Source organism: Streptopelia decaocto (assembly GCF_964273445.1).
Source record: "Streptopelia decaocto genome assembly, chromosome: 1".
NCBI classification, from domain to species: Eukaryota; Metazoa; Chordata; class Aves; order Columbiformes; family Columbidae; genus Streptopelia; species Streptopelia decaocto.
In genome coordinates, this window is record NC_138663.1 from 77,962,651 (window position 1) to 77,990,514 (window position 27,864).

Consider the following 27,864-nt stretch of genomic DNA (forward strand, 5'->3'; position numbering starts at 1 on the left):
TTAGGCTCTGTCACTGTTCACTTTAAACACTTGCAGATACGAGCCTAAGTGAAGCTCCAATTGAAGAGAACAAGATATTCCCTACCTAAAGAAAGTAAATGTGGTTGGAATAAAACTCCCAGACAGAAAACAGACTGGAAATACATGCAAACTTAAGAGCATGTACCTTGGTATTTAGCAATCCCTTGCAATTAGTATCTTTGTTTCCTAAAAACACAGTTGTTATAGCTTTAATATCTGCTCAAAGCCATACAGATGTTCAAGGAGTGGCAACAGTTAATTTTTGTCAAGTATTTCTGTCAAACCACACTAGGATATATGCAGAACTCGCCACATGGTTCTTTCAGTACAACACACTCAGCCAAGACAACATAAGACAGCAGCACTACGGTATGAGCTAAGTCCTATTGTATCATCAGGACACTCAAATGAACACTCTAAAGACACTCAGTAATATCTGAGCCATTTCAACTACAAAATTAACCCTTTTTGATTTCAACATGTACCACCAAAAATACATATCCTGTAATTTCTACATACAGAAAATGTAACTGAGGCAAAGATGAGCAGCCTAATAGTTTGAACAGGTGCTGTAGGGTAGGAATTCCACAATTCATAATGCCAGTGCTGGTCCAGCTTCTTTCAGATTGTCAAGGTCTTGTCAACTCTAGCACTAAGTATCTCAGCTCTGAAAAAAGTATCTGTTTTGTGGGGCTTCCAAGAGAATCACTTAATGGTTTTGGTTTTGTTTGTTTTGGGTTTTTTTTACAGCGCTTTCAAAATATAGACTATTGCATAAGTGCACAGAATATCTAAAAACTGACAATGGATCCAGAGTTTTCCTTTGGTGATACAATTGTCTCAACAGCCACAATTTCTCTCATCAAGAGACTCTGTTTTCTCTGAATCACTGCTAGTATGTTATTAACTTCTCTAATACATGGCAGGGATTTGTGGAAACCAAGACGAAAGTTCAGAAGAGAGGTGGATCTCACCGGGGCCATATTCTGCAGCTTCCTCGGGAGTCGTCTCATCAATCATCCATTACTAAAAAGGCAGAGATGGTGCAAGGCAATGGAATACTACTTATTGGATGACCTGGAAGTATCATGAACATTAATTTGAGGAAAACTCAGTGTTTTCTCTTACTTTGCATTCTTTTGGATTTATGGCTGTTCTGAAGAGATGAGGCTAACAGTGGTGGACATGGTAGCTGACATGCTGTTTGGGTGTGGTATTTGGATTTTGGTCAATGGAGGATTTTGCTTCACATGAACATCAAATATCCATGAGCAATGTTGATAAACCAGAAAAACCTGTGTTGCAAATCTGATCTATTTCATGTCAATAATGCTGAAAAAAAAAAAGGCCTCTTATCTCATATTGTATACTATGTGCTTCCAATTAAGCCTGACAAGAGAAAATCAGAGAAGAAGGCAAAAAGACCAACAAAACTCAGAACTTTTTAAGTTCTTCAAAAAGGTTCTGTTCAAACAGCAGATCAAAGTATAGTCTGGTTCTTATTTTATCCTAAGTTGGCTTATCCATCCACCATAAGGACTTCTTTAATTCCTGTAAAACAACTGTGTGTTCAGGAGAGTATCTATTCTGAAAACGTTTCTATTCATAAAAACGGTCTTACTGAGTTCTAGCTCTCCAGTATGTTTGCAACTAAATGTGAGATATACTGGCTGACAGATAAAAGATGTCTTTTTCAAGCACCCGTCCTGAACACTCAGTAAGGGATCATAAAATCAATCTGGTTACCTAGTGGCTCATCCAGCAACAATAGGAATAGATGATTCATTCGCTGTCAACATGTGGACATCTCCATTGCCTTCGCTGCCTTCAGTGGGGCCGTGCAGTTTAGGTGGCCTTGTGGAGGAGCCACATTCAGATGCCTACTCCTGATGCACAAAACAAAGGAGGTTTCATACCACTATTCTCTGAAGCTGCTGCTCGTACAGTGTGGAACAGAGGTCGGCAACCTTCCAACGTTGATGTGCCAGATTGTAATTTTCTTTCCCAAATTAGAATTTAAGAATGCTGGCGGGAACTTTGCAGGATCAAACAGACGCTGCCTCTCAAAGAGGCAACACGCTGCCAATCAGCTGACTGGCAGTATCTTGCCTCTGTGTGAGGCAGGGGCTCGGGGCTTCCAGGGAATTTGGATCTCAGGAGGAGCCAGTGCCTCTCACAGATACTTCCTGCACTGGCCTTCCTGTGTGCCACTCTAAATTTGCCCTATGGTATTGATGCCATAAGTGGCCAGTTCCTAACTTCTACCCTAAAAATGCGTCCAGAATTCAAAGCCATAGCCCAGCTTGGGCACCAATTCTAGCACAGAGGCAAAGGACCAAAAGGAAATAGCATTTAACACTCCCTGAAGCTTGCAAAGTCATGGGAAAGAATACAAACTTCCTCAGCGGTGCAAGTTTATTTTTAACTCTGAGTTTCTGTGCTGGGGTACACGGGCAATTCCAGTGCCCTGACACACACTTTAGAGAAAAATTCACTTTCAATAATTATATGTGCCCTTGCACTAGCTTCAAATTCACATATCGCTTTCACTTTCAGGATTTTTGCAAACATTTTTAACTAGTCAGAGAGTAAATACACATAAATGCAACACACTGGTTAGGGTAGAATAGATAACTGCAAGCAAATCTGTACATTTTAAAATGAAAAATACTTGAGAAAACAAACAGTAATTTTCTGAGGTTTTTTGGCAAGGCAGTTAACGTGAGCTTAACTGAGACACGAAGACTATAATCTCTACTTTTTCTTCCAAAAACTGGAAAAGAGGACAAGAGCCTTCCCACCTCTTTCAGCTCGAGTGAGTTGCTGTCATGTTTTGCAGCCATATAAATTGTGTGCATAACCAGCGGCGCTGCCATCAGCCACAACGAAGGGGTATGAGTGTGGAACGATGCTCTCCTCAATTCTACACTTTCCAGCCAAACTGAGTAGCGGTGCAATTGATAGAGCTGCCACTGTGTTCTCTTTAGGGCATTTAAGAGCGGTGCTGGCTGCTTCCCATCTTCCTACTTGTTTTTCCGTGCAGGCTGTAGTTCACGATCTTCCTCTGGGAACAGCAGTGGCTTCAACTTCTGTGCCACTGGCAGCACTTCACTGGCTTTTGTTCAGTAAATAGCCTAATTCTGCTGAGTTGGGAGCAGCTGAGACTGTTTGTGATATATTGTCCTAGCATGAAGCACACTGTCACCTGGCAGAATGATTGACTAGAGTCTGCAGCTTGGCAGAATAGCGTTCTGCAGTTAGTTTGGCATTTCTTTATTAAGTTCAGGTTAGATTCACTTAAGGAATGCACTTGCCAGCTATGCCATGTTTTCGACTTTATATCCATCATGATGATTAATGGTCTATTTACAAAGATATTCATAACGAAATTCTTACCTTCTTTTCCCAGCCTACCATAAAACACACCTATCACTGTATTCTATTGAAGCAAGCCAAATTCCATTAGAAACATTTTCAGACATCAGCATAGGATCTTTCCACAATCTACACAAGTCCAAAACCTTCTAAACATGAGTGCATATTTTCAGGAATTTACATTGTTCAAAAATGACACATATTATACAAAAATAGTCTTCACATTTTTGCTTTTCCCCCTCTTCTCTTTGCCTCTACATTCCTCTAATTCAGTGAGCCATCTAAGAATATAAGAAATTTTGACCATCTGCTTCTATTCCTATGCAATGATCAGAGCAGAACTGTCATAATGGTAGTGCTTGGGAACCTCAGCCACCAGTGGATGGTGGTTGCTACATAAACACAGAGAAAAGAATAGTTCCTTCCCCAGGCATTTTGCGATTTATGAAACAGAGGCAGAAGTTAGACTGGAGTGATATGGAAGCAATGAAATACTTCTGCTCAAGATTATTATGTACTGGTCTCACAGAGACTCATCAAGCTTTTCTAGATATTAAGACAAACAATAATCCAGCCACAGTTTCAACAACTTCATACACCACATTGTCAAGCTTTGCAGACTACCACTGTTTTGTGGTTTATTGCTTAGGAATGGCTCAACTGTACCACGTCACCTTCTGCAGTAATGGACTTCCATCCAGGGCTGTCACTGCCACTTTGAAAGCTGAGAGTACAGACTGAAAGACACAGCTGTGCTATGAAGCAGTTATGAAGAAGTTATTAATCCCTACAAGCATATAAATCACCATGGCCAAATGCAGTATGGTTTCTCTAGTATATTTTACTCCCCCTCTGAAATATGAATTCCTCTTGCTCAACCTCCCTTATGATACCCATAGATTTTTTTTTTTTCTTAAGTATCTAGTGCCAGATTCTCAAAAATGCCTCAAAATGTAACTAGGAAATCACTCCATAGTATTCAAAACTACAGAAGTAGTGCTTAAGCACCTTTGAAAATCCCGGCTGACATTTTGATGAACCTCCTAGTGTCTAAACATCTTACGCACTAACCCATCATGCTAAAAAATTTCCTCAAAGCTTCCTCTGCTTCCCATACACAGCTCAGTGCTCTGTGACAATAATAAACTCTTTATTCCTGGGTTAAATCTGGTAGCAGCCAAGTTTTCCCTTTAAGTATTTAATTAATCTTACTGCCAAAGTATTCTTCTTGAAACCTTGATAAAGAGCCACTTAGCACTCAGAATTAAAATTTATGGGAAAGAAAGCTTGGATGGGATTTGTCTCACCTAACACTACAAATCTTCAGCATAGCTGTTAATATCTGAGCTAGACTCGATTCGCAGTTAGTGGAGACAAGCAGGGTCTCACAGGACAGAATTAATTTGACCCATTCTAGGTAACTACTAGAGGATTTGGTGAGTTGCATCTCAGAAGTGTCTCTGTCTGTGCTTTGACCAGAAAGGAAGAAGATAACTTCAGCATAGTATCTGCCTTGAAGCCATCTAAACTCAGGTGAGATGAATCGCACCACTGTGTCTGGAGGTTAAAACAGGATATTGACAGTTCAGCTTTATGAATTCCTTCCTTTTTGTCATTGACTCCAAACGTAACCACCAGCAAATCATTCAACTTCTCAATGTTTCAGTTTATGTATCTATAAAAAAGGTGTATTATAGTGCTATTACATTCTAGATATGCTGCAGAGTCATAGCAAGGCAAAACTAGCTCTTGAAGGTGCATTGAGAACCTCAGAGGGAATATATTAAATATGTGCAAACCATATTTAAGAGACTACTAAAGAATGGGGAAAACAACTGACAAGACTTGGAGCAAGGAATAAAAGAGATTAAATTCCACTTGCTGCACATAAACGTTGTGAATAGTCTATCTTACAAATGTTTAGCATGTTGCACATGCTCAAGAGATCTAATATTTCAAAGTGGATTTTCTCCACACCATGAGGAGAAGCAAAGAACCTGGTGAAATTGTCATCTGGAGTTACAGACCGTACGCAAACCAGGAGAGTTTATTGTGCTGCTAAGCCTTGCAACAGTGCAAATGAAGCTCCTGTTGCAGGGTGCTAATCTTCTCAGAATTCTTATTAAAAATGAATGATTGCGTGTATTTCTGAACAGCCAGGGCACCAGTTTTTTATTTACTAAGCCCATGAGCATTGCTCCCAGTGCATTTTCGCAAGCTTTTTATAAAAATAGAAGGGGAAAAAAAAAAAAGGGTTGAGATGGCTATTTGCATGGATTTTTTTTCCCATCTCCCCTTTTCCCACCTTAGAAAGTCCAAAGGAGACATATGTTTAAGTTGCTAGCTAGGACAACACAGGAAATTTTGTTTCTGGACTTGGCACTCACCCAGTCTGTGTCCGGAAGCAAATGGTTAATGCTCCCCATGCAGCCAGAGGTGCTGTAAAGGAGGGGGGAACTGAGCACCCAAGGTGATTATAGCTGAAAACATGACTCTAATGTAGGGAAATAATTCATATTTAAATAATTGATTATTATCTACAAAGTTATCATTATAATCATGTTTATAATGAATGCATGTTTTACCAATTTGAAATAACTAAGTATTCTAATCTTAGCAAGCTTAAAGAAAGTCTGTTAATGAGATAAGAATATTCTCCTTTCTATGTATGTAATACAAATGTATTAACTGCTCTTTCTTTTTAGTTCAGAAAAGATGCTTGCAAATGGATTACTCTGGGATGCGTTCTTGCAAATTCACCAGTGTGAGCACAAGTAATATCAGGATGGAACATGGCTGGGAAAAAATCTAGATAGCTGTAGATGTTAAATTCTCCCTGCTATTTCAAATTGATATGGCCTTTCCATTCAGTTCATTGTGCCATTCCTTCAGTTCAATGGCCTTTCCATTCAGTTCAATGATGTCTTCACTTCTGTATTTCACTAGCGGCTGAGCCAAAGCCCACTCCTGAATATCTGTGCAGCATTGTCAACACAAGGCTGTGGAACAGAGAGCATCCTTATTTTAGTGAAAACTGACGATCCTCATAAAAGAGCCTATCCTTTCAGTTCCCTCAGTGGTATTTATTTTTCATTCTTCCTGAGCAGAGTACAACCTTTCATTTCAAATGAAATCTGTACTATAAATATCAACACTGTAGCCACTTAGAAACCTACGCTCATACTGTGTTAGGTGTTAACTTCCACCAAAATCAATGGAATTTAGGAATTTAAATCTCTTCAAGGATTGGGGATTTAGCCTAATATAATGAATTCTAAAGGTATTATACTCTGAAACCAACTGGCAAATGCAGTCACCAGACAATATGCCTGCTTACTTTACAAACAGGGCCTCATATATTCTACATTTTACCTAGGGCTGATGGTGTTAGCAACATCATTGACACACCATGGTATGGTGAACAGCTTGACAAGTGGCAGGCAGACACCTTACCCACGTGCAAACCTCACAGTTGTGGTCAACAGATGGATTCAAGTTCCTCATTTCTGGCTTGGAAAGGTGGAAAACTAACAATAGGCATTTTCCTGGACACGTATTCAGGACTTTATAATCTGCTTCCCTAGTAGCTTACATCAATGCTTGGAATTGTTGCCCTTCAGGTCACGATAACAACGGACACCAGTTCTTCCCATTTCAGATCAAATGGAGCATTGTGATACAGAGATCATAGTCTAGGTTATTATCTGTACAATGAAATGGGCTATGATGGATTTTCTATTGTGTAATTTGAGGAATTCAATTTTATGAATGTATAGAATTTTGAAGCATTTAAAAATAACCTAAAAATACAATTAGCCCCGTTTTTGCAAGAAACGCACAAGTTAAAATGCCATAGTTTTTTTACTTGGTAAAACACTGATTACCAGTAGTATGCTGATCCTTCAGGAAAAGAACAAGTCTTCGTGTTACAATACTGCCATTGCTGAGGGACAAGTTCATCTGACAATCATAAATCAGCGCTTCATGTTCCAATTAACACCACTGAGCATCATTTTTTCAAGGGTATGTAAACTGAAACAGTGCTTTTACTTTTCCTAATCAGATTGCTGCTCATTTGGGTACTTTAGCTCAAAGCAGGAATCTGGACTAAACTTGTATTTGTCAAAATACCAGGAGTTAATCTCTGACTGCAGGTTACACATTGCATGTGTAACTATACGTGTGTGCAAGAGAAATGGAAAAGCAATGGGAAGTCGGGAAGCAGAGCCATTTTCGGTATTGCAGCCGTTTTGCCTCTCCTCATGTCCTCCCTCCCCTGTTTTACGAGCTCCTGGAAAGGGGGAGCCTGGGAACAGGCCATCTCAAGAAGCAGTGCTGCTATGGAGTCCAGAAACACCAGGAAACAAAACAAAACAGAAGCCCTGGGATCTAATAAACAACACGCCGTCCCTGTGGACTTTTACTCACTTAGAATGATTATTTCAACAGTATCCAAAAGGCTGATAGACTGATACGGGCTACAGTATCAGGGATTCCGCCTTTGCCTCCACAGTGAGCACATGGAGAAGCAATACCCTTCAGCAAGGTGTGTGGACACAAAGAGAAGACACGTGGCTAGACCTGTCTCAGGTTCAGAACCAACCCTTCTTCCAGCTTGGTAGGTAAGACAGCTACCCACCCTGTGCTTTCCTTCAGCTCATAGCAATAAACTTCTCCTACCGTTTAGTTCTTACACAGCATAAAATATTTGCTCGCATGAAGAACAGTATAATATCAGTGTCCACCAGTCTCAGCCCAAATGCATCTTAGTGGCTGTTAATTGGAAGCTTGTCATCCCAGCCCTTTTCCTAAATAGTAATGCCCACCTTCAAATACCCTTAAAATTGTCTTTGAAACCGAGTTCACATTCCTGCCATTGTTAGTTCAGAATATCTATCCAATTTCAGCCTTTTCATGTTTATTAATTAAAAGGTGACCGAAAATGACATTATCAAAGCCTGCATTAAATTGCTCTCTTTGTTTTACGATGGTTAGAGGTCCTCAAATGGAATTGAAAAGGCCACATGTATTACAATTATTATTTTTTTAAGCAGACACCACTTTGTCATCATATACTAGATTCAAAGCCACAGGCCACAGTCAAACACACAAAAGAATAGCTGGCTTTTTTCTCTTTCAAATTATTGATATGTAAGAGAGAGGACAGAGTAATTGTTTAATCACTGGCACATTGCTTTAAATCTAATTCTCAGCACACACAGAGAAAACACAAATGGATGGAAAGGGCACTGAGGCATTTGAGTTGATTGATAGCAGGTCAGTGGCCAATGCACAATAGTTTAGATATAAAACATAGCAAATTAAGAGCATTACATTCCAAAAGCATTATATGAAGCTGATCTCAACCAGCGAGATGGTTAATACTATTAAAAGGTGGAAATACTAGCCAATGTGCTCACCCAGCTGTTGTGTGCAGTACTATATATGGATTGCACTGGGAAAGAAAAGGTAGGAAATCGAGGATGAAGTATATATTTGCTCTTTAGAGCACTCACTTTGAAGCAATATTTGCTTATTTGAATAAATCTTATGCTCCAGAAGCTGACCCTTTCAATTATAAAAATGATAGTGTTACTCATGAAAAGCAGTCCCGATGGCCTCAAAAAGTACAGGCAAGCCATCCAGCTTTGAAGCTAAATTCGTGTACATCCTAATAGCACAGGGTAAGCCCATCTGCACAGCAGGTAACTTTTTACACAGGTAATATTTTGTACCTGCTTGACATGCACAGCGCTCTACTAATCCGGCCGATCCACTTGGTCTCAGTGAAAAGGCGGGAATAAAGTTTCTGTGGTTATTACATTCTCTGAGGTTTTCTGACCACTTCACATAATTAGTTCTGAGAAGTTTTAAAATGCCTTTGTTTCCTGTTCCTGTGATATGTATCAGATTTTTAACATACATATTTCATGTCAGCAGATCACAGGGGACCTTACAGGTGAACAGATTATGAAACACAGCAAAGTTTAGAACAACAGACTAGCAGACCAGTAGCAGCCCTCCTGGAGGTTTATGTGAACAAGAAATTTTCTGATCACCCCCTGTGGATTTCAATGTCAGAGCAGCACCAAAGAGCAATTATAAAGTTTTTAAAATGTACTATTGGGCTCTGGTTTGAATAGGTACTAGAGAAGAAAGTCGCTGTCAACAGCTGGAGACTTAGCAACTGTCAGAAGAACCTACAGAGCTCTGGAAAGCCTCTGCAAGTGCAGCTGGAATCGGGATTGCTCAAAGAGCTGTTCAAGCTAACTGTGGGAATTTAGGGGATAAATTTTTTACATCTTCTTTTATGATGTAAGGTGTTATTGCTCAGGGCTACAGTCCCGGCTACTTTTTATATCCAGATGAAACTCTGTGGGCTGCCAGGACTCGAGCACTGTTTCAGTACTCAGACCTGAGGACTCATGTTTCAAGGCAGCTACAGCTTTCATGCATGTATGAAAAGCGAGTTTAAAAGTTTCTTCAAATTAAAGTTCCCGTGAATCGGTTCACTTGGATGGAACTGATTTGGCTACTTACCAAAAGTGTACCAGAATCTGCCCTTTGATTCCCAGGCAGAAAAGATCAGGTAGCTCACTGCCTCATCAAGTTATTTATTATGACCTAATTGTATATTGACATGTAAGTGTTGCCTTTGGATTTGCCTGTAAGGACACAATTTGACCCTTTCCTTTTTTATCCAGCTGAAATGAAATTATCCCTAAGTAACACATCAAAAGAGGATGGAAATTGCATGTGGCACCACTTAAGGATTAGTTTTATCTATCGATATTACATTAATCAGATATTCCTCTTGTTCAAATGATTCAAATCTTTTATCGGGGCAGAGAAAAGAAGCATAACTTGTACTAAAAATTAAGATGTGACGCAGCCTTCAGCTGCAGTTTTTGCTCTTTTCTTGACACTGCCTAGCACAAATGACAGAACTGGGAGAAAGCCCAGCTAAGAATACTCCTAGACCAGAGAAATGTACCCAAGTAATACATCACTCTTTGGTTACTAATTCTGAGAAGTGATTTCAATAGGACTGTTATTTATTTGCAACATTCAGCAAATTGTATTCAGGATTGGGACTCATAATCCCGATTTTGTCCAAGGAACTGAACAGGCCAAGGAACAAATCATATGGAGAACTACCGATTTGACAGTAGTAGAAGTACTTCATAAAACAGGGTGTTTCTGTAATAGAATGTGGCTGAATTTTGCTGCTGACTGTGGTATAGCAGCTCTGTGAACAAACAGAGAATTTCAGTCCCCAGAGCTCAATTCATTAGCCTGCACAAGCATTACTATTATTTCTTTGAAAGAGAGGAAGAATGGGACTATTTTACAGGTATTTCTGGCTCCATATCCACGTACAATATAATAGAGCATACTACATTCATATATTTTAGTTGGAGATATTTGGCTATTAACAGCGAACCTTTACAATTGCCCTCTTCAAAAAAGTTCTGGCTTAACAAGTGAAGGCTGTTTTTATGATGCCAGGAAGTTTAATAGCCTCAGAAAATTATCACAGATCAATAACATGTTGTCTTCTGTGATGGTTAACCATTATTTTATAAAAATAAAGCTTTTCTTAAGAGCACCGGGTCTGGGCTACAAGCTGCAGCTTTACTCCCTAGATGCACTGTTTTTCTTTTCAACCAAAAGTGCAGAGAAAGTAAATACTGTCAAATCAGACAGTGTTGCAAACAGCCATCGTGACAACTTCATCTTAGTATGTCAACATACCAAGCGTTTCTCCTAGATACCTCGATGGGCCAGATTCAGTGACCCCAGAGCCAGAATAACTTTCAGTGGCAGAAGCAGCTCTTCCTGCTGGCTAGACAAGAATAACAACAAAAAAGCCATTTCTTAGAGAAAATAAGGAACACTGAAAGAATGAGTGAAAGAGCAAGAAGAATGGACATGTAGAGGGGGATGCGGGAAGGAGGCAAAATGGAAATGTAGAAAGAAAGAGGTTAAAGAAAACCACAGGATGTGCAGATAACAAGGGATGATAGGACAAGTATTTGAGCTGAGAGTGACTGAGCTTATACCCAAAGCCCTGACATTTTCAATCAGTCTCTTCTTTTATTCAGACTTGTAAATACATGCAGCTCGCTCTGCCATTCTGCTGCCTGGCAGGACTGACTCTTCCCAAAGAGATGCCCCACGCTACTTCCAGAGGAACTGAGGCCACCCAAGATCTTCTTTTGCTACAGATCTTTGAGCAGTTGATCTCTTTGAGCAGTTCCCTTTCATATTGGGCCTGGCAGGGTCTGTCTTTTTTGTTAACACTATTAGATTCCTGCAGCTGCTCTGTAGTAACACGCTGGCCACTACAGGCCATAGGTGGTATGGAGGAAGGTGGGGGACACACCAGAAAGGAGTCAGGTAAAGCCACTAACTTTTTCCAGGTGCACATTTGGAGCTACAAGGCTAGGTAACTGCCTTAATTTCTAGTCAAGAAAGCCCCCAGCAGCAAAATCTCGCTAATAAAAACTACTGCTTTTTTTTTTTTTTTTTTTTTAAGCGCTACAGATATGGAAAATCCTGAAAGATCAGAAAGCATTTTTGGGTTTTTTGTTTGTTAGATCCAAGGAGACAAGCTGTTATTTTATCACCCTGCGTAGATGCTCCTACTTTGATGGACAAAATGTCTAAAACAATTGGACCACAAAGTGACATAAATCCCAACAGAACAAAAATATATCCATTACCTACTGTATGTCCAGAATCAATCTCTGTGAGGGATGATTATGGTATTGACCTGAGATCTGTCAGTACATTTTCGCCTGAGAAGTCCCTAGTGCTTGTAGACAGAGCCCCTGTGGGGGTTATCTTTCATGTACACCAATATGAACTGAATACTAAAAACTCGCCTTGTGTGTGTTCTTTTCTTAGCCAGACTATAACAATTAATGTCTATTGAATTATTAGCTGGATACAAGTTGGGCTTAAATCAGGGCTTAAAGAAAATTAATATATATGGTACAGAGAATCTGCATCACCTCAGTGAGTGAGATGCTAAGTAAGTCGCTCCACAAGATAAGCCTTCTCACCTCAGTGCTTGGCCTACCTGGACAAACTCCAGTCAATATCTGAATAAATTGGGTAATCAGGATGGCAGCAGAAAGGCATCAAAAGCTGAACAGGGGAATAATCAACAACAGAAACTCCTTGTTGCCTAATGTATTGTAACTTCTAATTATTAGAAAGACCCTTGTGTTCATCTGGAATTAATACAATCATTTTTTTCGGACAGTCATTTTGGTCTCTGGGGAAAATAGAAAAGAGTTGTTTTATCTCCTTCGACAAAGGAAGATACATCCAGTCTGACTGCAATAATTGCAAGTGGAGTAACCACACAGAATTGGCTTCAAAGATCACACCACCCAAATAACCCAACCAAGCCAAAGCATTAATTCATGTACAAAAGCAGAGTTCTGCTGGAGGACAGAAAAACCTACAGAAAACAAACCTTGCCATGTAGCCCAGCATGATGCAGACAGAAGAATCACCCTCCTCGTTCATCTGGACACTAACCAAAATAAAGTCAGGAATTTTACTACACTGCTGACTAATAGGATTAAAACCAGGTACATGAAATTTGAGAATGTCTCCTGACACTTAAGGCTGTCTTGGCAATCTGGCATCACACAGGAGCAAAACCATGATATGAGAAGCAATGTAACAAGCTGAACACCATAGCCCAGGGGCTCCATGCAATCAGAATACCTCTATCATCCTGTTGTTTTCCCATACACCCTGGAAAACTGAGAGCAGCTAAACAGTCTGCAACAAAGTATTCAAAAGAAATACACAGTCTTTAAAGAGTCTGAATCCCAGCTCTCCTTGAAAATAAAATGGAAATTCAAAGTGAGTTTCTCTGCTTGTGACGCACATTATTGCTGAGGCAGCTGATGCTTCGCCCCAAAAAAACATATGACAAAAATCTTTCTCTGGCCAGGATCCTCAAGTGCTCATATCACATCTCTTGAGAGGCAAAGAGAGGAGAAGCTCACAGACAGGAGGCGGCAAAGTTCCCTCAGGAATCCCAGCAGTGTCAGTACAGGGTTGAACGTGTTATGAACCTGAAGACACCTGGTAATGCCAGATTTAGATTGCGTTCAGACCTTGTGACAGCGTGCAGTTGTGGCTGATCTCATGACACAGTTCAGGCTTGGAAGCCACACTTCCATTTTTCAAGAATCAGTGGTTACCCAGCCTTATTCTGTGCAGAAACATAGCATTTGGGAGACAAGAAGTTCCTTTGTACTTACATTTTTAGAACACTTTAAGTCTGTCACAAAAGGTTTTTAAATTAGAACACTTGCCATACAGACTAGACCTGTTCATAATTGGCATAAACATGTATAACTGCCTTCAATGCTTATACACAGACAAAGAGGATTTTTACCCAGCATTCTGCAGCCATTCCAAGTTTTAGCATCATAACAGCTTACAGGATGGGACATGGATTGCACATCATAGTGTTTGATGCATTAAAAAGGGGTTTTTTTTTCAGTCCTTTTGCAGTACATCTGCAGGAGACTACTTTCAAGCTGGGACTATCACTACATCGAATTGGAATAAATACATATTTTGCATGCTTATAAACACACATACACAAAGTACAAATATGCAGGCTGTGTACTTCTCTGTAAGAACTCAAAGAATTTTTCAAGCATCAGTTGATTAACCAAATAAAATCACAGAAAGGGACGCAAAATTTCCCACATCTGCATTACAGTGGAGTAAATTGAGGTAAAACCCCAACAAAGAGTGACTCCCCAGGTCCCAGGCTGTCAGGAGTAGCAAGTGCCAGCCCTCAGCCTAAAGCTCACCCTGGCTTTGCTACAGGGCTTGGTTCTGCCCCAGCACTCTTGCTGAAGATCCTACAAAGCACTTATATTTAATCAGGTAAGTACTCTGGACCTTGCAAGATCAAGCCTCGATGAAATATTTAAGAGACATGCATACAAAACCAAAGGTAACTGACATCAGGAACAACCAGGGAGTGTAAGAAATTACTTTAAAGAAAAAGAAATCTTCATAATTATATAAAGAGAAAAATCAGCTTCTGAGGGTGAATAATTAGAAAAGAAACAGTCAAGTGCTTTAAATTAAAATCTGATAGATGTGTGCTCAAAATCTGATGTTTTGTACAGTAAACATCACTGCAGAGGACGCGTGGACAGCTGAAACAATCACATGAAAACTCAGGTTGCAGTGACAAGTGCTGAGGTAACTTCAGCTACAGCAGCACAAAGGCTGCTCCTGTTTACAAAGTCCCATATAGATCTCATCAAGCTACTGTTAATTTCAAAAGTGTTTTATCACAGCTGGGAAGAATTCATACCATGGAAACCTTGGCTTTATAAAAATAGTGGTTTTTGAAGCATTCTAATTATTTTATAAGTATACAATGACTGAAAATACTCTAAAGGTAAACAGAAACAAGAGTGGATTGAGGCTGTGGCTTAAAATTGAGGTGGGAGACCTTTCAGTAGAAGCATGCAAACATTTTCAGAACAGCTTTTGATGGATTAATACATTATGTTTCCTCTTTTTTTAATCCCTTCCCCCACCCCCACCCCCCATATAGTTGCATCAAAATTTAATGAGCAAGAAAATGTAAGGAAAAATAGCTATGGAATCATTTAGACAACAAGCATTTAGTGTCCATAAAAAATCCTAAACTTGTCATTGTTACTATTTATATTACACTAGCAGTCAAAATGTAACACACACTTGACCGAGATATAGTCTCTGTCCTAAAAAAAAATTACTTTCTAAAGATAATGTGAACCTGTGCCTCCTTGCACGATTTAAGTTTTGGGCTAGGTTTCTAGTCAACACCTACCACTGGCCAGTTCTGCAGCCAAACAAGTGAGCTTTCTAACAGTATGCAGCTCGTTTTTATGGCACGGTTGTTTCTGTCATGGAAATATATTAACTCAGATACCCAATGCCAATTACAAAATACTTTTCAACTGGTTTGCTTTCCTTGCTTCTCCCATGCTGTTGCAAGAGAGGAAAGCTCCCAAAGTCTCCGCATTTCTATAGAACTTACGTAAGAATACAAATTAACTAATTTAAGAGCAAATTCAGACATTGTAGTCTGTGGATTGCCCCCATTACTGAGGCTTGCTAGTCATTCCCAAAAGCCTTCTACTGCCCCCCGCATCCATGGGCAGAACCACAAATAACAGAACGAGCTGCCCTCCCGAGCTGAGGCACTCATACAGACTCATACCTCTCCTTTGCCTGATGACCCAAGCCCTGTGCAACCTCGGTCATTTTGAGAGCAAAGGAGAAAGAGGAAAAAATAATTACAGGGAAGAACATCTCATCCCTTTGCTCACGTTGATTTTTCCAGGCTAGTTATTAATGTCATTTGCATCGTCTGGAGCAAGGTCCTACTCAGTATGCTGGAAACTCAGCAAGAATGTAACTCGGGAAAAGAAAGGTCCAAACAGAAACTCACTCAGAAATTCTGACAAATGTGACTATAGGCATCGCCGTGCAAGTACAATGCGCAGAATGGAATCCTGATGGACCAGTCAAAATGTATATAAATACTGATAGATCAGATCTGCCCAAAGATGGCACATTTGTTGGGAGACAGATGTATCTGCTGATGCTTAAATGCACAAGAAGAGACAGAGATCACAAATTGGTCATGCGGTTTGTCTCTATCCATCCACTACTGCAGTTCCCTACTCTTCAGCAGCACCTGAAGGAAAGTGCAACCAGAGCCACTGCTCAGTCACGATGATCTTCAATGTCCAAACAACAGCCAACATAAAATTTAATTCAAGCTATACTACGGGGCACGTTTTCAGCATTTTTCGGGGGTTGATGCTTGAGGATTTGGCTGCAAAACTCCCATTATTAATAGAAGTTGCATAGCTAAATCCCCACATACTATAGTGAAAATATCGCCTTACATTTCTCTCTGGTACCACTTCTGATCTGTGCTGACAGCTCTCTCATCATGAATAACATTATGTCAGGCTGCCCAACGATTCCTGAAGCTGTCAACAATGTTTAAAGTCAAGCTCTCCAAACTTTTTAAAACTTAATCATCTTCACTCTGGAAGCATAAAAGTTGAATGCAATAAAAAATGTGCAGATTCACAGCAAGTTTTATTGACTTGCTGGCCAAAGACTTCATCTAGCTGCTGAAAGATTTACATACCACAAAGCACTCTCTATAGAAAGACTGTCCTTAAAGGCCAGAATATACACGAGATGGCAGAAAGAGTTGAGAAAGTATGGAGAATAGTGCACAGTGTACCTGACTTTTTACGCTAAATTACCAAATTCAATGTATGCAATCAGCCTAGTTTGAGGAATTTTGTGACACCACACACAAGCAGAGCTGAGAAAAAAAAATACTTGCGAATCTTAATTTTCTTGCCTTTTTTCTGTTTAAATCTGATTTACAATGTCACTTTTCAAAGTGTGGAAGCCCATCAGTCCCTCCATTTCCCTTTTCTTTCTGATTTTATTACTGTTCATCAATGCGATGAAAAGTTCCAGACTGAAAGCTTGAAGAAAGAGTAACCAGTGTATGCAGGTCCACAGGGGGCACTAGTAAAGAAAAAACCACCGAACAATCCTCTGAAAGGAAGCCAATCAACTTGACATTTTTAAATGGCTCAGTTAAAAATAAATACATATATAAAATGTTTCAAATAGAGTGCCTGGTAAATGTTGTATATACTTTAAACACCTATGTTTTACATTCTTTTCTGTTAGCTTCGCACTCCTCTTTTGCTGTCTAGAAGGGTGTTTTCAGCAAGAATGACATTAACTGGTACCCCAGACCTGCCAACTATTGACCTACAAACAGCCAGGCACACAAGTAAATATTAGCGAGATCAGTAAGAGAATAAAATCTCTCAAAAGTGTATGCAACAAACAGAGCGCAATGAAGAGAAAAACTGGGTTTTTTTCCTGTTCACTCAGTTAATTCATTGTACGTGAATTATTGCAGGTGCAACATTCCGAGACAGAAAAAAAATTATTTGCAGCTAGAGGGTGGCTCTGTAAACCTGCTCAAGGAGAACCACTGTAGGAAACGACTTTACTAGAGTGCCATGAAATATCTACTGCAAAAAAAGCTTCAATTGACTGCTACTTCTCTGTTATCTTTTTCTTTTTTAAAGTTCATAGTAGTTCCATGAAAACAAGCCCCTTCTGTCATCATCTATTACAGGAAATACGTGGATGTTGGTAAACAATAAACAAGACAAAATTCTAGCAAGCTCATAGGAAAACCCGTTTAACTGCCTCAGCTGTACAGATGGTCACTCAAGATTTCAGGACCTGACCAAAACTGAAGTGACTTTCTGACTCTTCTGAGATTCACTCTCCGTTATTCACAAATCTTCCAGTGTCCATGCTTCTCTCAAAGCTGCAGCTCCTCAAATCAAGTGATCACATTAGATTTTCATTGGGCTTCAATTCTTAAAATTTGAGATTTAATGTTAATGCCCCGAATGCATCAGCTGAAGGCACTGAAAAAGTTCAGAAACAAAAAGCCAAAGAAAAAGGGAAGCAGGATATATTCGTTTATAATACCATGAATATGATGCCAACTTTGCATTTTGGGACTTTTAATTTATGATTTTTGAAGAGTCTTTGCTAGCAACACTTCTATTTTATTCTACGGACTGTTGAACCAAAGCATATTATCGAAGCAGCCAATAAAATCTCTGTGCACTGTATTGAAGTCCTCTTCAAAGATCTCTAACATATGTTTCGTGAAGAAATAGAGGGTGTATCTGTCAGCTTCTCTCAAGAGCTAATAGAGAACAATTTCATTTGCAGAGGAAGGCACAGTTATTCTGCTGATTCCATATTAACCTGGGAAACCCTTTATACCAAGGATATTTCTTCAAAATCTGTTTCTACTTGTCTTTTTCACTTTTGAAGGAGCAGAAAGTAGGGTTGAAGTAGAATGGAGAAACAGTCTCACAGAGTGCCCACATGATAGGGCCTGTCTTAAAGAAAGCTCTAATCTGTAGGAAATTTATTCAGTCACAAGAATCTAAACATAGCTCCCTGTTCACAGAGAAAACAAAAATGACTCACAAAGGAAGAAGTCCTCTCATTTTGGCACTGGGTATCCATGGATAAAAATAAAGCAAGGAAGAAGTAAAAGTGATCAGCAACTGTTTCCTTGAACTCCTTCTGGTTGCCCCCAGTCAAGCCACTTACACGGTGTGGCCTCAAAAGGGATAAATCAAATGGCTGTCTACAGCTCACGTGTATATAGCACACTGCTCTCTTATGCTGTATTTGCCGCCTGAGTAACAGAAGGATTTTCTCACTCTCTTTTCCTCTCCTTTCTTCTGTCAGAAAAGAGATAGCTGTATTATGAGAGAGAGACAGAGACAGGCAGAGAGGTGGTCACTTATTAGCACCAGGTTCTCTGACAGTCACCATGCACCAATAATTTTGTCATCTCTGGGGATCCAGCCACCATGTGCATCTTCCCTGTTTGCCAATAGCTGCACTAACGTTCGATCCTGTACCATGTAAATTCCCTCTGCCAAACAGATATAAGATTTCACATTGTCCTAAAACATGACGAAAATGTTTTTAGATTCAGCTTATATTGGTAACTAGAACAATAATAACAAGGGAAATAACAATTAGATATTTAGAAGATCATTACTGATAGTGAGGGTGGTACAGCATTGGATAGATGCCCAGAAACTGAATAAGAACTTGAACAACCTGAACTAGTTTCCAAGTTGGCCCTCCTTTGAGTAAAGGTTTGGACCAAATGACTTTCAGAGGCTCATTCCAACATAAATTCTGACTCTAACTATGGTTTAAACAGCCAAATTTCCACTGCTGGTGGCTAGTTGTGGGGTCGCCTATGTGGCAGACTGGTTGCACATTTGCAACACATCCTGTTCTCCTCGGAAAATTTTTTATTAAGTTGAAAGAGAAGGTAAAATTGTCTAAAAAAATGCTAGACCAAGAAATATGAACTATTTTATCTTGTCCGTCTGAGTTCTTCACATCTCCTCAAACTCCTATATGAAAAATCATTACCAATTCTTTACTATAGAATAACACAGAAATAACACAGATCTTCATCCTTGCAATGACTATTCAGAAGTTGTTTTGGTAAAGGAGTAGGTTTGCCAAGACAGAATCCATTCAGGGGCTGCTTCAAGCTCTGCTGAATGTTTATATCAACTTTTATGCAATCTGACATTCCCAAAAAGAACTGACAGTAATGGACTGGAAACGCAGGGAAACCATTACACAACACAGAAAAAAATAGTTTCAAAAGAAATTGAATTTAAGAGCTAAATTTCTTAAACTGGCTCTGGTAAGGGACTGGCCTGAATAGAAACCTTTTGAGGAACTTCCAGACTAACAGCTCAAGATGACACTCTATGTTTCTCCAAAATGCAACACGAAAGCTGTAATGTGAGGCTGCAGCAATATTCCCCCTCTGGGTTTCATTTTGTCGGATTTGACGGACCCAAGCAGACTTTACACCAATTAGCAATAAAGACAGAAAGACCTTCCAGGGAAGCATCAGAGTCGCCAGGAGTAAGGTCCTGGCACTCCTCTCTGGAAATCTGTCCCTATCCCATGCACCAGGCTGGTGTGAGGTGGGCAGCAGACCACTGGTGCCACGGTTTGTGAGATTGCAGGTTGCAGTGCAGAGTGTGTCACCTTCACCATCTCCAAAACACCAGCTGGCTGGGGCATTAAGAAGTCTTAATTGTAAACAGGGTCTACCTAGACCAGTATACAGTATTGCAGACCTTGGCAACGGTGCCAGGACACAAGAGGAAATGGGGTCTTTCGCAGGTCCCTTCCTTGGAATAACAGATCCTCTCCATTTCAGGAAAATCAAATGGATCTCAGTGCATATTAGAAGCACATAAATAGAAGCAGAATTCCTTGTGATGATGACAATGGTACAGACTTGCCAACAAATGCTCCAGTTTTCATACCGGGGCTGAAGCAGACATTGATCTTTCCTTGAAACTTTAACAATTCTCCCGGAAGATCCTTCTGCAGCTTCAGGACTCAGCAAAGCTCTTCAGGCCTGGGTCATCCTGGATTTTATTTTCTAAAAATATTTTTTTTTAAATTCTTGATTCCCTATCTTGTGAGCCCAAGTGAAACTGTATCAAGCTGAAATAAACCCTTGTTTCTCCCTAGCAGTCACTTAAACTGACATTGCATTTTCTTTATTTTTCTCTTGCCTTAATAATTCCTAGCTGGAGATAATGCTCTTTGGTGGCTAAATGCATACACAGCACACCCCAGTAGGAGTAATATGACTTTGTTTTTTCACATTATGATGTCTGTTTAACAAGTAATGAGTTCTGTCCACACTCCGTCACTGTCAACCTTTTCCGCAAGATGTAAGAACAGTGTAGGCCAACAAAAGTTATTAAATGCCCCCTCCCTGCTCATCTCTATGAATAGGAAGGGTAACCCTAGAGTCTCTCCAAAGTCCATTATTGCAGTTCAAAGTAACACCTTTCTCTAACTTGCTATGTGGAGTCATGATGGTTCTCTAATAATGGGTTAAGATTTCCACCTCCCCCTACAATTTTGGTGGGTTCTTAATGATTACTTCAGAATGAACACTGCTACTAAAATTCAAAAAATGCTATTTAAACCAACTTGTAAAATATTATTCTTCCTTTCTTTATACTGCTAACAGTCTCTACTTGCTACTTTACTCTCCCAATCTTTCTCTCAAATAATATCAACTGTGTTGCACACAGATAACATATAACCATTTTTCCTCCCCTGCTTCATCTTAATGTGTTGCAGAATTACTGAGGACATTCTCCTCAGGGCTTGTAAAATAACAGCTAATTGTCTGTGAGGTGACAACTGCTCCATCCAAATGTCTGCAAAACATCTCAGCAAGCCTCTTCAATTAACGAAGTCAAGTATGATTGATTTAATTTTCACTTGAGAGTTCTTCTCAGAAGAACTGGTTCAGGTGTACCCAACAAGTCATTTATTGAAACAGAATAGGTAAGGATTAAATGTTCTGCATTTATACAGAGCTCTGCATCCAAGCACCTCAAACTCACCCTGAGTTCTTAATTAATTAAGGCTCAAGTTATCCTTCATGGTAGAGAAATATAGCTTTGCCTACTTTATAGGTCAAGGTCTGAGGCAGAAACAGGCCAAATGAACTGGCCAAGATCCCACAGAAAGCACGTGGCAGAACTGGAAATTCAAATGGCTTCAATTCCAAGACGACTCTTGCTCCCCCCTCAAAAAAGCTGTCGTACCTTCATTTATTCTTTACTCCTGAATATTTGTAGTTTTTTAACATGATGACTGTCATTTCCGGTCAGGGGGAACAATGTACCATCACTGAAGCAGCTCCTAGAAGCTTCTTTAGAGGAAGAAAATGTAAGAACAGTACTTCAGAGCAATGCAGAATAAGAGGTTTAGCTTTGTTAACCTGATACTTGTTCTGATTTAATCAGCACAGTCCAGGTTTGGAAAGCTCAGATAAGCTAAAATCGGTAACTTCGACATTTTTGTGACTTTATGTCATCATACATAACGCTACCATATAGTAAAACATTATACATGATGACACAACACCTGGAGAAAGCATTATGCTTATTGAAAGGCTGTGGCTTTAGCCAATTCAGTTCAAGAGCTCGTGAGCATTTCTAAGCTTTTAGCCAGGCTCTATCAGCTCTGGTTATTACCTCCGTCCTTTTTCTGGCAAGCTGCTCCAAAATAAGAAGCAAATAATGTGGCTGCATTGTCTACCCTATGCAAAAGCTGTGCCAGTGTTTAGTAGTTTGATGCACAACAGGAAAGATACAGGTCGCTGTCATCTGTTAAACCATGACCTTGTGAAGGTAACTGAAAAGAAATTAAAGAAAAAAAAAAATCAGACTGCCCTGCCTTCACAGACCTCTGCCTTTTGTGTGAAGGCGGCTATAAAACATATGTCAGGGAAGCCACAATACTGCGAACAAGAGACAGTGGAAGAAAAGTTGTCTCACTCAGAACAAAACCCAGCACATCTACTGTAGACGCTCCGAGTTAGCGACTGTTTAGTCAGAAGTTTTAACCGACTCCTTAAATTCACCATCTCACGGGCCTTGCTGCTTAATAAAGACTACAGGGTGTTGAGAAGCACAGTATATTATTTCATTAAGTGCTTTTCGGGAGAAGGGGATTTAGAAGTAAAACTGCTGGCTTTGTGTGGCAAGGTTATGACCTTTGACAACTTTGGAGCTTATCTCTTTCATCTTCCCACTCCCTCGAGACCCCGAACTTGCAGAGGGATGGAAGTGGGTAAGCCGGGGCCAGACAGAGTCCAGCATTGTTGTGGGGCTGCCTTCTCTCCCTCTCCCTCTCTCCCCTTTTCTCTCTCTCTCCCTCTCCCTCTTTTTTCCCCCTAAACAAAACAGATCTGAACTGAGCCAAGGAAACAAAAATGTATTGTTCCTCGCAGATGGAAGCGAGTGTCGCCTAGGTAACCAGATTAATCTCCTTTTTCTCTCCCTTCCTCTCTTGTAGTGCGGTAATCGGTGGGCTCTTTTCACAAAAAAGCCAGCCTCAAAGCTGGGGCTCTAACTAGGTTCCTAATTAGCTGCAATTTACAATGAAGACAACATGATGAGATAATAGAAATTTGCAAAATAATGACATACCTCAGCAAAATATTCCTCCTCCTAAGAACCATTTTTATACAAAAACAATAAAGAGGGCCCTTCTAAAGCAAAGCTGGAAAATGGTGGTGTATTATGTGACACAGAACATTATTGTTCGCCTCTTGTTCCCCCAATCAACAGCTTATTGTTTGGCATCTTAAATAAAAATGACTCAAATACAGGCCACATAATGATCTCCATTGCGCTAATACACTGTATATACAGAGTAGTCAAAAATGTACCCAAGCCAAGGCCAGTGGGGCTGATAAAGTACCGGGGCCCAGAAAGGTAATTTACAATACAATGCTCCAACTATTATTACTGGTCTTAATCACACATATCTTTCTGATTTCTGTCAGGATGCGCTCTGACATCAAAAAAGGGCACCCGAACAGGGGGCAGCTAGTTAATGAAATATGATGGATCGCATTTGTTTTCATGTGGTGGTTAGCTCAAACGAAGCAGCCTCCAGACTGTTAGCCAACAGTCTTCTCTTGTGCAACATCAAAGGCTCCCATTGACGGGGGGAGAGGGGAGGGCGCGGGAAGGGGGATCGCGGGGAGACAGCACAGAGGGGAGGAGCGCTGAGCAACTCAAAGGACCATTAATCGTAATCTCCACCTTATGTCCGAAAGGGGAGAGCAGAGAAATACAACAGGCCGGGGCCGACCTGCCACTGATTTCAAGAAGGAGCGTCAGCACATCCACGTATGGTGAAGGAGTGGCACGACTGCCACGTTGCTGCTGAAATTTGGCATTTTGCTGCACAAGGGAGGCTTGTCATTGGAAACATGAGGAGCACATCCCCGTGTCTATGAGATGGAAGGAGAGGGAGAGAGAGGAGAGGAGAGGAGAGGAGAGGAGAGGAGAGGAGAGGAGAGGAGAGGAGAGGAGAGGAGAGGAGAGGAGAGGAGAGGAGAGGAGAGGAGAGGAGAGGAGAGGAGAGGAGAGGAGAGGAGAGGAGAGGAGAGGAGAGGAGAGGAGAGGAGAGGAGAGGAGAGGAGAGTTCAGGGCAGTTTTGATCTCAAGAGAAATGTTTCATAAAGAGTAACAGATTTTCTAAAACTGTGAGGAATAACAGCAGCAGCCACAACAAAACTCACTCCTTATTTATTTGTGGACTCATCACTGTTGACTGTTGCAGCTGGAAATATTCAAGAACTACTGATAAATGCAACTACAGCCATTTTGGGCAAGGACGGGAAAGCATCATCAGGTACCACAACCCAGTCTTTTGGTTCATGAGTATGGCAAGACGCCTAACTTCCCTCACAGAGTAACAGAAAGCAATCAGAAACGTCATATTATAGAGAGAGCAAACCGAACATCGAAAACCTCCAAGAGAGAGCTAGAACCAAGTACCATAACAAGGTCCTGTAAGACAGTTTAAAATTAGGGTTAACCATCCAAAGCGGCATTATAATACTGCTGCCATCTGTTTATACAACTTCTTTCATCTTTAAGGATCTCAGAGCACTTAAATGGTATTATAAGTTTGCTGAGGACCACTGCTGAATACATTAATGATGAACATTATCCTATATGAGAATGAGGAAAATAAGCAGATTTTAGAAGTACCCCAAATATATCCATTCTAATGACTACTGCCATGAGATTTTAAACAGGAGACAGAACAGGCTGGACTTTGGGTTTTAAGACGGTATTCAAAACACTCATACAAAAAACATACAGGGGTATCAATTTATCCCTAGCCCCCTTGAAAGGGTAATATGACACCTTTAAATCAATGACAGTGAGCATTCAAACAATAATTTTAAAAAGCAGCGCACAAATTTAAGGCAGAGAACAGCATTGAAAGTAGGCTTCAATTCTGGAATTGTGTCTGCTATAAACAAACATACCCTGGGGTGTGCAGAGATTTCTAGGAAAAAGAGAACAAGGTGGACAAATGCGAAGTATTCAGTCTTTAAATGGAAATAAACAACAATAAGTGATTGATGGCCTGATTCTGATGTGCTTACTCATGCTTAATACTATTATCTCCATGTAAAGTCTGATTCAATAGGAGTACTTGCAGAATAAGGTGTTATTCAGTGCAAGAGCATCAAAACTGGTTCTGAAAAACAAAATTATGTATAAGGTGCTTGAACTGCCAGTAAGGCAGCCCTACTCAAATAAATGCTGAGCATCTTATCCTATTACTTCTCCCTGCACGGGAGCTGGCAATCTACCAGAAGTATCCTGACACGAAGGATCAGGCAGCACCTAAGAAAAGAGCAGGAAAGTCAAGAAAACAGCTTTGAACCCGTGAACCTAATTCAGTGTAAATCCTGTGTTGACATGACTGAGCATAGAAAGAAATGGAGTCACTGGTACTTCCTTGCAGAAACTGAAGGTCAGATCTAAAGATTTGTGTGTTAGTTTGTTTGTGTTTCCAGATACAATATACATTTCTGTGGAAGACTGAATATATAGCCTGTTCTTTTCAGGCTCATCTAAAAAAGCAGACTCAATGAATGATTTAGATTTCTAAACACAGAAATAAGCTTTTACCTGGAGCATTTTTCTCCTTTAGAGCTTATACTCTACTTTTGCTGAATCTATCTAGAGGTTTTATCATTGCATTCTTAGATAATCCTGCATGGAGCAGCCACCACGCATGGAGAATTCAGAAAAGCAGGAACAGTGTTGCTGCCCTGTATATCCCGTGCCAGGGTCAGACCGGCAGCTCTGTATCTGTGCAGCATGGTATGATTAACGCTGGCTTGCTGTTTTACACAGGAACATTAACTCTTCCCAGCACTTCCCCATCCATTCAGTTCCTTGGATGGATGAAATAACTCAGGAACAGTTAGTTTCCCACAATTACAGAGCTCTATCTGATATTGCAGGGCACACAACACAAATTGCATTCTGTGGGATTTCAGTATAATCAGCAGCTAAAGGACTGGGACTTTAAATATTAAACTTTCTCCACAACAATCATATCCCATGTATTGCACCACAGGAGGCCAAAACACCAGGACTGATCCTGCAATCCCGAATCCTGTCATGCTTATCCTTTCTTTTAAGCTAACGGAACTATTTTTGCAAATATATGTTTGCAAGGCTGGACACTCAGTGCATGTTCTTTTCCAGCATCCCAAGTGGCTGGTACAGGCTGAGTTATACAGCATGAATCTAACTGAGATCATCTACACTGTTCCCTTGGAATAGCACCTGCGCCTTTGTGGCCCCAAACTGCTCTGACAATACAAATTTACAAACAGCTTTTGAAACATGACTCAAACATCCTTCAGTATGAGCAAAATCTGGTGTGCAACACAACTGGCTCGCCTTTATTTTATTATCATTATTACCACTCCCAGGCTTTGGAGAACTGTACCTCTCAACACATTTCTTTAGAATCTCTGATAGCCTTCAATCTTCCTGCATTTTCTACCTCTGAAGGATGAGCAAATAGAAAAACAACAACAACAACAACAAAAACACAACAAAAAAACAACACAACAAAAACACAAAACCCAAACAAACATAAATAAATGTGTTCACACAGGATACAAGGAAATCCATGCAGCTAACTTAAGATTAATGTTCTTCAACTCTTTTCCTCCTTTCTCTACCCTTGCCCCTGCCCCTCAGGGGAGGTGGGAGGAATGGTTTAAATCAATAACCAAAGGCTTCAATTTTACAAACCCTTGAGCCATTAGAGCTCTGAGTCCTCAGTGCACCCGTCATAACCTCCCCCACCCCAGCACGCACATATACACACACGCACATAACACACATATAAAAGAAATACTCCCAGCCTGGCATTAACAATGTTCATTCAGTGCTCTTTACTTAAAGGAAGAAAACAATTAAGCGAAACCTTGAAGTAATCTCATTCTGCCTATTTAGCCTCTTCATCCCTCAATGTGTGGTTAGTAAGTGTTGCAATCAGGGGCTAAGGCCTGCTATCATTCGGCCTTAATTAAAAAAGACACAAGCAGTGGAGCTGTGAATTAGAAATGTAACAACGCACTACCCCTGATTAATTCGAGGCTCATGTTGGATTAATAACTCCAAACAAAGAACAAAAGGAAATTGTTATGCGAATTGCAGCCCTCCCAGGCCAGACAAAGGTCAAATCACAGGATTTCAATTTCATCCGGAGTCGCTTAATCAACTCCCTCGGAAGGAAGACCATATGCAGTCCTGAAAGCTACCCATTGTAGTCGTGTTGTCACTGGACCTGAGAGACGGCACAGAGATAATCCCAACTATTCCCATCTTTTCTCCTTCTTGGCTGTTTATTTTCTCCTTTTCTTCCTCAGTTTCTTTTTCTTTTTTTTTTTTTTTTTTTTAAATATGACAGAACTCCTTCATTAGGGCTAATGATTAAGGAATAAGGACACTATCTGTCAGAAAGCAGCTTTTGTGGCTGCTGTCCTGTGGAACCACTCCAGCTCTCACTGCCCATGCAGCTGCAGAGGCAGTTCTTCATTTTGAGGTTGGTCTTCTCTGGCAGCAGAAGCCACATATTGCTGTGTTTCAGCATCACGCAGGGACTTACAAAAGCACTCGGGAGGGCAGGGGGGGCTAGTATAGGATGTGTTGCATACATCCAATGCACTGCCTACGTGTTAATACAGAGGCCTTGTGGGTACCTTAGCTGTGGAAGAAGGATATTACTGCCCTGCAGACCTATCTCTGACTGAAATTAAGCCACAGAGAATAGAATTGCATACTTTCTCGCTGTTTGCCGCCAATTAAATGATGATGGAGCAAAGCTGCCCTCAGTTTTCATGATCTAAAATACATTGTC

At 40.4% G+C, this 27,864-nt stretch overlaps 1 protein-coding gene across 1 annotated transcript in view; it reads right to left on the reverse strand.

Moving 5' to 3' along the window:
• The window catches only part of SOX5 (SRY-box transcription factor 5), a 611,279-nt gene that overhangs the window by 313,576 nt on the left and 269,839 nt on the right, over nt 1-27,864 (reverse strand). The window lies entirely within an intron of this gene.